At 27.8% G+C, this 9522-nt stretch overlaps 1 protein-coding gene across 1 annotated transcript in view; it reads left to right on the top strand.

Annotated features, from left to right (window-relative positions):
- Positions 1-4222: 4222 nt before the first annotated feature.
- The window catches only part of LOC132934999 (uncharacterized), a 33819-nt gene continuing 28519 nt past the window's right edge, over positions 4223-9522 (top strand). The window contains 1 exon segment of the mRNA XM_061001432.1: positions 4223-4304. The gene's annotated coding sequence lies outside the window, so the exon portion shown is untranslated.

Raw genomic sequence — 9522 nt, 5'->3', positions numbered from 1 at the left:
GTTATTTGTATGTTGCCAATCTGCAACTTGTAGCTATAAAAATAATTCTAATTAAGATGAGTATTCTATTAAAAGTGTTGGATACAGTATACATAATAATATTGTATTTTTTTTATAATTAGCTATTGTATATCAATAGGTAATTGATTATTATTTTTTTTATCAACTATAGTAGTTTACCTTTAATGTTTTTTTTCTAATAACCCTACTCATATTTAAATCTATCCATAATATGTGGGCGGAGGGAGGTATTTGATAGTTAAAATATAATTTGCAATGTCATACAATTTGTCTGTGAAATCTCTACAGAAATGTTGTGTCAGTGTGTCACTTTATTTTTATGAACTAAAATCTTATAAATTATATTTTGTACATTATTATAGTTTATTGTATCATGATTTTGTACATGAATTCATAATATTGGGATTAAATAATTTCCCTAACTTAAACCATTATTCTTCTTGTAACGGAAACCCATAAAAATTGTTTTTATAACACGATTTCATGTGCACGATTTAAGATATTATCTTAAATCGTGGTCACGGATTAACATATAAATATATAATCATAGACCTTATACCAATAGACTGGCTTAGGCCCTAGGTTATAGTAGAGTAGGTGTGGTAGTTCTGCCGGTCAAACATACAACAGTGATGTACAGTATAATCACATCAGTGTTGTCATTATCTGTTGAGTACAATACTTCAATCTACAATTCACGGACTAAGATATAATATCTTAGTCCGTGGTACAATTATACAATAATACCGTACTATTGTCATTTATCTTTTTTTCCTATAGGGCTTTCGTGGGACTGTAACTAATTTAATATAATAATATTTTGTAATATAGTCCGTGAAAATAAATGACAAAATTTTAAACCACATAAGTACCATGTACCTGCATTGATATTCATTACAATAATAATTATTATCGTGCAGTCACACATGAAGAGCGCCCTCTACATAAGGTATATAAAATGCCAGTCTATTAGTATACTACAGACTCAGATGTATAATTATTGAAAAAAATGTGTACACTTCGGAAATAGTTAAACGGCATTTTTTTTATAACGTTACGTTTTTTAGGGAACGAATTACTGAAAATGCGTATATATTGGTTTCTTTTTTTATAAGTTCAACAATAAATTGTGGGAAATACATTTGAAAGCAATCTAGATCAGTGGAGTTCTCGCTTACTTAATTTGTAACGTACTGACTGCTAGTAAATGGATGTGGTTTAGTCTTTGAATTTTTTTGTTGTCATTTAGGAACAGTTTCTTGTCTTCTGTGACTCACATGTAATCTATGAAGTGCTGGTACATGCATTGGACGATCTTCATCTTCCTCATGATAGGTAGGTATTTGCAAAAATTTACTCATTTTACGCATTGTATTTTTAATACATAGTATCTAAATTGTGTTATTTGCTTAATCAAGCATTATGCTCTATGATAGTAAAGAACCAACAACAATAATATCATCTTGGAATATACGCATAGGCGAAAATCCATTAAAATGTCAGGGGGGGGGGGCTTCAATCCTACACAACTAAAAAAGGAGGTGGCTTGACGGTTTTTTTCGGAGGCGGGTAGGTACCTTCTTTTAACATCCGATGAAGTTTTGGGTGCATATTTATTATTATTTTATTTTATCACCAATATAACATTTGTTAAATCAATTTTTAAAAAATATTTTGAATCAACAATATTTGCATATTAATGTTTCATTTTTGGAAAAAGGATATTCAGTCCTTTCATATACCGAAATTATTATTATTTTAAAAACACGACAAATTCTAACAGTACTGTCTGGTTTTAATATTGGTATAAATGTACAAAAATTGAAGTTGCCAACTCACACGAGACCAACAGAAACCAAAATATTAGTCACAAATAAAAAATAATATTTTGTAGATTTGAAAATTGTATCGGAAATTAAGCGACGTTTATAAGCTACCTATTATTTGCAATCATGTTCTCAAAAAGGTAAATCGTACGCAATCCGGTTCTACCTTTCGAGAGATGTCGAGAAAAGTTCGTTGCGGTTGTCGAGTGTTAAATAATCGATCTGTTCGGACGGTTTTTTCAATAATTTACCATTTACGTTTATAAATTATACCATTCATTTTTTATCGCTGCGATTTCGTTACCTACCTCCGAAAATTAAAAAAAAGGGGAAAGTAGGAAATTGCCCTAGGTACCTACAGTATGAGTTGAGTGTAAATCATCATCGATTCTCATTGGCGCAACCGGAATTTTTTCAAGGCGGGTCCATACTTGTTAGAATATAGACAATTTAACTAAAGAAAAAAATCTTGTACCTATAGTACATATACATTATTATACATACAAAACATTTTTCATGAAAATATAAATTAATGTTTAGTAATAATATTTTAGAATTAATGCAGCAGAAAATACATATGTAGATTATAAGTACTTATATTAATATTTTTGTATATAATTACAAAAAAAAAAAAATTTAATAATTCATAATATAATCTATACGACGTTTCGATTTAACTAATGTATTTATAATTTCTTCAGATCATATACTGATATCAAAATTATGAATATTAAGGAATCTAGTCCATTAGGCATTAAGTCTTGATTCTGGTGTTGAGTTTCTTAAATAATTTTACCCATTTCAGAGTGGAAACTGATCTCTTAGCTTGAATACTGAATACTGATTAATAGCATAATTAATATTTGTAATAATTTAAAACATCTGGAAATAAATCAGGATGACACAGATTGATTATTTCAATAGTACTTTTTTGTGCTACCTATATTATTGTCGTCCAAATAGCGATTTCATAAAATCACTTCTGCTGATTTTTCTCGATCGAAATTATCAACTTCAGTAGAATAAAATTCAATGAGTTATTTTAATTTTTCTTCATTAAATGTTGTACTACTGATTAACATATGAAATCCAATTATAATATTTTCATGATTAATAAAATGGATATTTAAAATTCTAAATGAATCGAGGAATGGAATAAATAGAGTTATTTTAAAGTATTCTTCGGGGTCTTTTGCTTAAATAGTTTAAAATTATCTAACCGTTACGAAACATTTTTCATACTATGTATTTGTATATTATCAATTATTATAAATTTTGTTATCTTAATGTGGAAGTATCACAAATTTACTAAACGTTTTTCATACTACCTATTAGTACTATCAATTATCATACATTTTAAATTGTAAATAAAAAAAATATCATATATAGTATGGCCCAAGGGGGGGGGGGGGGGTCTGAAACTGTAGTGTGAAGTGTTGAATTTTAATTCAATGATAAATCAGTTGATACGAAAAACGAACCTGAGTTTAAACGATCTATCAGCCTATTATCAATTATCATATAAATACACTATAGCTGTATAAATAAGAAGCTTACAATCTGACTTCGCCCGGGAAAAAATGAACAAATACAATATAGGTTCGGTGTTATATCTGCATATTGTGTATCTGAGTTTTAGTGTACCTACCTCAGTTTAGATATCTTCTGCCGGTTCATTAACCTAACCATTTGACTATTGTAACCAGAATTCGAATAGGTATTTTTCAACTTTACAGTAACACATCTGTAGGTAACACGCTGCATGTTAAAAAATTAGGTACTACATAATTTACGAGTAGTTAATTAAAACACTGGAATTTTAAGACATGTTCTACTATTCAACAAGCCAGTTAGGGGTAAGGGGTTTACCTGACGTTCGGACCCCATCGAAATTTGTTAAAAAGAAGAAACATTTTAGCAGTTGTATTTATATAATATCGTAACAAGAATAATTTTATATTTAAAATAAAATATTTTTTAAAATCTCACAAAATTTGTTTTTAGTTACGGCCTTGCTATATCAGTTATGGTTGTTGTTCAGTCATCAAAACTAAACCCTACATCGGGCAACAATACAGTATAGGTAATATAATTACAATATTATGCGTCTTAATAATGCAGGCGCTATATAATCGCGACATCGCGTATTTTGAAACTGTATAGGTAGGTAGATGTATACATATAAGCACTTGCCAAACGTCGATGGTGATTTTAAACGGATACCGCACACAATAATAATAATAATGTAGGTATCGTGTTTCGTTCCGAGTTCGTGTGTTTGGGTTGTCTTGACGACTCGCAGCTCGGAACGTTTCGACAAAACGCTCGCCAAGACATTAGATTACAGTAAGCGAGCACAATCCACAGTCGGTCATGTGCCATCGGCAAGTAAACGCCTTGCTGTTTTCACGAAATATATTATACGAACAATCAGCTGATGTCGGTCATTTGTTGAAGGTACGTAATATTTCAATAAGAATTTTATTCATATTTTTAGTTGATATACCTATATTTTATCACCAGAGGTGGGATAGGCACTTTTTCTCATAGGAAAAATATTTAAAACACCACAAATTTAAAATTCTCGCCTTGTTCGTGAACCACAAAAATGATTATTTCACATTCTTCATTTCTTCTCAAGACTTATAGAAGAAAAATTATTTAACATAGTGTGAAAAACAATATTTAGGAAAAAAACTTTAATTCATCAAATAAAGTGATGGAAAATATTTTTCAAAGACTAATATACTTACTTATTATTTTTTAGCCTATGATTTGACTATCAAAATTTTCAGAAAATAAAGCTTTACCAAAATCCATTAAAAATATAGTAGCTACCATTTGAAAAAATAAAGTTAATTTTGCTATTGGTACACCTACGTGTTTAGGCATTTTGTTATAAAAAAATTGCCTGTTAAAAATAAAAAAAACACGTCTTTTTTCGTTTCAACGAAATTCCATGTCATCGATCTATAATCGTTAAAAACTCCACGTACGATACACTCTGTATAATAATATACTGTGTAGTTATTTACCTGCAATGTATTGTTGATAGTTTATTTCTAAAATATAAATATATCGTTCGTATTTTCTTTTTTCTTTAAACGTATTTATATAGGTACTTATTATTACTTAGAAATTATCATAATACACATCTATGTACCTATAAATAAAGAATAGTGTACTAGTGTAGTGTATCCGAATGTATGTAGTTTCGTATAATTTAACTATTTACTAGTTTACTGACTATCACTCAAATTAATATAACATATTTAATATTTATATACCCTCAGTAAATTACGATTATACGAAAAATGATTTTATTTAGCAGAATCCGATCTATGTCGATACAAGAGTACCGGACAAGTTTGACATGGCTTCGCGAGATGCAGTCAAATAGCACTCAAATTAACACTCAACGTGTTATTAATCAATTATTTACCTTAAAAATTTTTTGATAAGTGACAGCCAAATGATTTTAAATCTCTCGTCGTTGATAGTTGTTTTTCCGATACTTATTATCGGGGCTAGGATTTATATTATGCAACAGCATGTTTTTTTGCGACTTCTGATTATTGATTTTGTCATTAATGTCCACGAATCAACTCATGATGAGATAAATAGTGGTATTTTTATTTTGCATGTTTTTGCATATTTTGGATAAAATTCATATTATTGCATATTTCGATTATAAGAATGCAAAAAATGCATGTCTTATAAAATATTTCATAAAACTTGGTTTTTTTTGTCAAACATAAATTTTTTTTTATAAATACAATCCTATATAGTACAATAGTTCTGCGATAAAAGATTGAATAGTTTGACATTCATTTTCGAAAATTTAAAATAATATATGGTCGTAGGCCGTAGCATGTAACACGTAGTGAATGTGAATTATAAATTTTATTTCTAAATTATTTTATTTATTTTTTCTCAATTATATTATATTTAGACAAATAGCCAATCACTGATGTATTTCAACAAATAAATACCTTTTTTTGTAATAATATTTTTGTGTTTATCTTATAAAAATTTTAATGCATATTTTTGCATATTTTGGTAAATAAAATGCATATTTTACCATTTTTTATTGCATACAAATCCTAGCCCTGCTTATTATAATATTCATTATTAATACAAATAATAATATTAAGACATAATTGTAAACATTTGTGAAGTCCAAATATTTTTTATAGTGATATAAGTATATAACATATTAACATATTTCAGGTAGTCCGTAGGTGCACCGTACACGTATCCTTGATATCACGTATCAAGTATACAAGTATATTTCGTATCTATATATATTATGTATTTATAAGTCCCATATAGGCGATATAGTCTTATAGGTAAATTGTTTCCGTTGATAGATTTTTTTCTAACTATCATTTTTTTTAAATGTGATTTTTGCTACTGTTGGTACGGTACATTATATGTATATCAGGTATGGTTGCAATTATTATTATATTATTTTTATCATTTTTTTTTTATTTGAGTACAAAAAAAAGATTGGCCAATTTGCAGCATACCTGATATTTATATAACATTTAAGTTAAATTATTAATATCTATTAGTCATTAGATATTCATAAATGTATGAAGATATGTATAGGTACATATAGGTACTTGCATAATATAAAATAAAAAGGTTGGCAAGTGGGTAAGTATACCCTACCGCTCGTCAGTAGTTGACTATATAAAGGGTCACTGTAATAGTGTAATGGATTTATGGATGTGTTAAATTTGAATTCAATAATATATGATGTAAAATCATTGTATACTTCGGTACGAAAAACGATTCTGAGCGAAGACGGTCAACCTATATTAATATTTTCAACAATTATTATATCAACTTTTGAGTTAAATTTTAACGTACCTATAACATTTTATTGACATTGATAGAAAAAAAAATGTTAAATGTCTTTTGCTTATAATTGGCTATAAATAGCTCAAAACAAGTTAAAATATTTTGAAAATTTTATCATGTATAGAAAATGATAATACAAACATTTTGTGAAAATTTTAAGTATCTATAGACAACCATTAGGTATATTTATTTTTGAATTAAAACAAAATAAGAAAATCGTTCGATGTGAAATCGTTAATTTCCGGTGAATATTTAATGTGGAAAAAATACTATAATAAACTCTCAGTAAAAATAATTTGACTTTCCGGTATACTTTTTGTTTTTGTCTTAGGTATAAAAACTAGGCAGGAATCTTTTATTAAAATTTCAAATCTTAATATAAGTATAACATTTTTTATGAATTCCTAACAACAAAATGCATGACGGTTATTGTCATTAAAATTCTAATTTTAAACTCTTATTAAAAAATATTGTAAATATCTATATATTTTTATATTTTTAATATGCACAACAACTTATGGCGTACCTTGTATTAAATTTTCAAAATATGGACTATTTTTTTTTGTAAAAAAAATTGTATTGAAAATCTCGCCTGTGAATCTTAAATATTTTTTAATTTCTGTAATTTCAAATGTTTATAATTTATAAATAAGCTCAATAAGAATTAAAGTATTTTAAGAATTTTATCATGTATAGAAAATTATTAAATAAATATTTTGTGAAAATTCTGTAATAATAGGTAAGTATATACGAATACCTATTCGTTTTTAAATAATAACGAAATATTAAAAATCGATTGAGAAGAAACGAATGAATATCCAAAGTCGAAAAAATTTAAACTTCAAACACTCATAGAAAATTAATTTGTCTTTCCATTAGGAACTAACTTTTTTTTTTGTTATCGGTAGAAAAACTTACGATGAACCTTGTATTAAATTTTCAAACCTTAGATATAAATAGTAGAATTTTTATGAATTTTTAACTCAAAATTATTTTCAAATTTTCGTGATTTTGAAGAATTTTGTCACTTTTAAACACTTATAAATAATAATGTGGATGAACGCTCAACTTTTTTTTTTTTAATTTCCATTAATAACAACTTTGAGGAAACTATTGTATTAAATTGTTGGTACACATTTGTATCAAGCCCAATGAATTCAGAAGTTATAAATTGTGATTTGTAATTGGGATACTTTATTTCTTTTTTGTATTCAAAACAGCCTTTAAAGCTTATGGGATATAATCTACAATCTACTCATAAGTCATAATTATTATACCTAGTGTTCTTGAAATTGTCTGCGCTTTTACTATAGGATATGGGTAGACATATCTATATAGAAACGGCGCCTAATTGCTTAATTCGTATAAATCCACTGCTGTTATAAATAGTACCTACACATAAAGAAGAATTTTAGAATTGAATAGTAACCTATATTACATTACTTAATATGAGTTATGGGTTTCATTTTTATTTTTGTAAAAGGATAAAATTAAAAATACGAAGTATTTTATAGTGGTATTACTATTACAGGTAGGTAGGTTACATAATATACAGACTATTACAAACTAATGTTTTTCTGTTTTTCATACAAATTGTTAGTAGGTACCTACGTCCTACCTACCTATCTAAAAATTATTTATTTTTATTTTAATTGTTATAATAGTTTTCTTAGACACGTTTAACTAACTTCGTTATCGTTTTATATGAATGTTCGTGTTTTTAGTTTTTACTGTCCTTGTTAAAATTATTACCTTATGACTCTTATAGGTAGGTAGGTAGTTTAATAGGTACTTACAAGCCACAAGTCAAAAGTATTAGATTTCATACAAGAAAATTAAGCAATAGTTCTTCAAAACTATAAGCTATATAATTGTTTTATTACTTATGTGAATAAAAATTATTATGCATAGTATAATTATTATACCTATCTAATACATTACCTAATACCTACCTATCTCTATGTATAATATTAATATAAAATATATGTATAAAATGACTTGTCCTGAGTGATTCATCATAGCTTAGCCGGAACCGCTGAAGCTATGAGTATGAAATGTAGACAGTAGTGATGTAAACACCCACTAAGAAAGGATTTTTCAAAATTCAACCACCAGAGGGGTTAAAAGGGGTAAACATGGAAGAAATTGATAGACTGATGCCCTAACTGATTCATTTGCCTTATCACCAACTTCGCTGTGTCTGTAATCTAACGCAGGTAGATTGCTTACCTGATAATATACTGTTCGCATAACCATAAGCGAGACTCACGGGTAACTCCACACGAGATGGCTAAAAATTAAAATATATGATTTTGCTTCGATATGCACAGCAGCCACAGCGAATTACACCTAAAAGGAGTTAATAGTTAATTAATCAAATTTTTTTTTCGGGCAACGCCGGGTTATTCATCTAGTATTATAATAAAAAAAGGAACAGTAATTTCAGAATTTAACAACAATTAATCTAAAAATTGTCATAAGTTTATAATGGCAGTGCGCAACTGCAATATAAAAATGTCCTGGTACCTACCTATGTATAATCACTTTTTAGGAAGACCTAAGCAATAAAGTGAAAACTCCTATTCATATTATTGTATGGCGATGGCGTAGGTACAGTGGCGTAGCAAAGATTATGAAAAGGGGAGGGGGGGTTAAGTATAAATTAAACCAAGTTTTTTACAGTTTTCTTATATAAATAAATAATTAGGAGAAAAATGTCAATGGAGTGGGGGTGGGTTAAATACCCAAAACAGGGATGGGGGGTTAATAAACTGTTCAAATCATTACCTTATTTTTAAGATTTGTTTGA

This window comes from Metopolophium dirhodum, chromosome 1 (assembly GCF_019925205.1).
Source record: "Metopolophium dirhodum isolate CAU chromosome 1, ASM1992520v1, whole genome shotgun sequence".
NCBI lineage: Eukaryota > Metazoa > Arthropoda > Insecta > Hemiptera > Aphididae > Metopolophium > Metopolophium dirhodum.
Note: the sequence above shows the minus strand (reverse complement) of the source record. Positions and strands in the feature narration are given on the sequence as shown.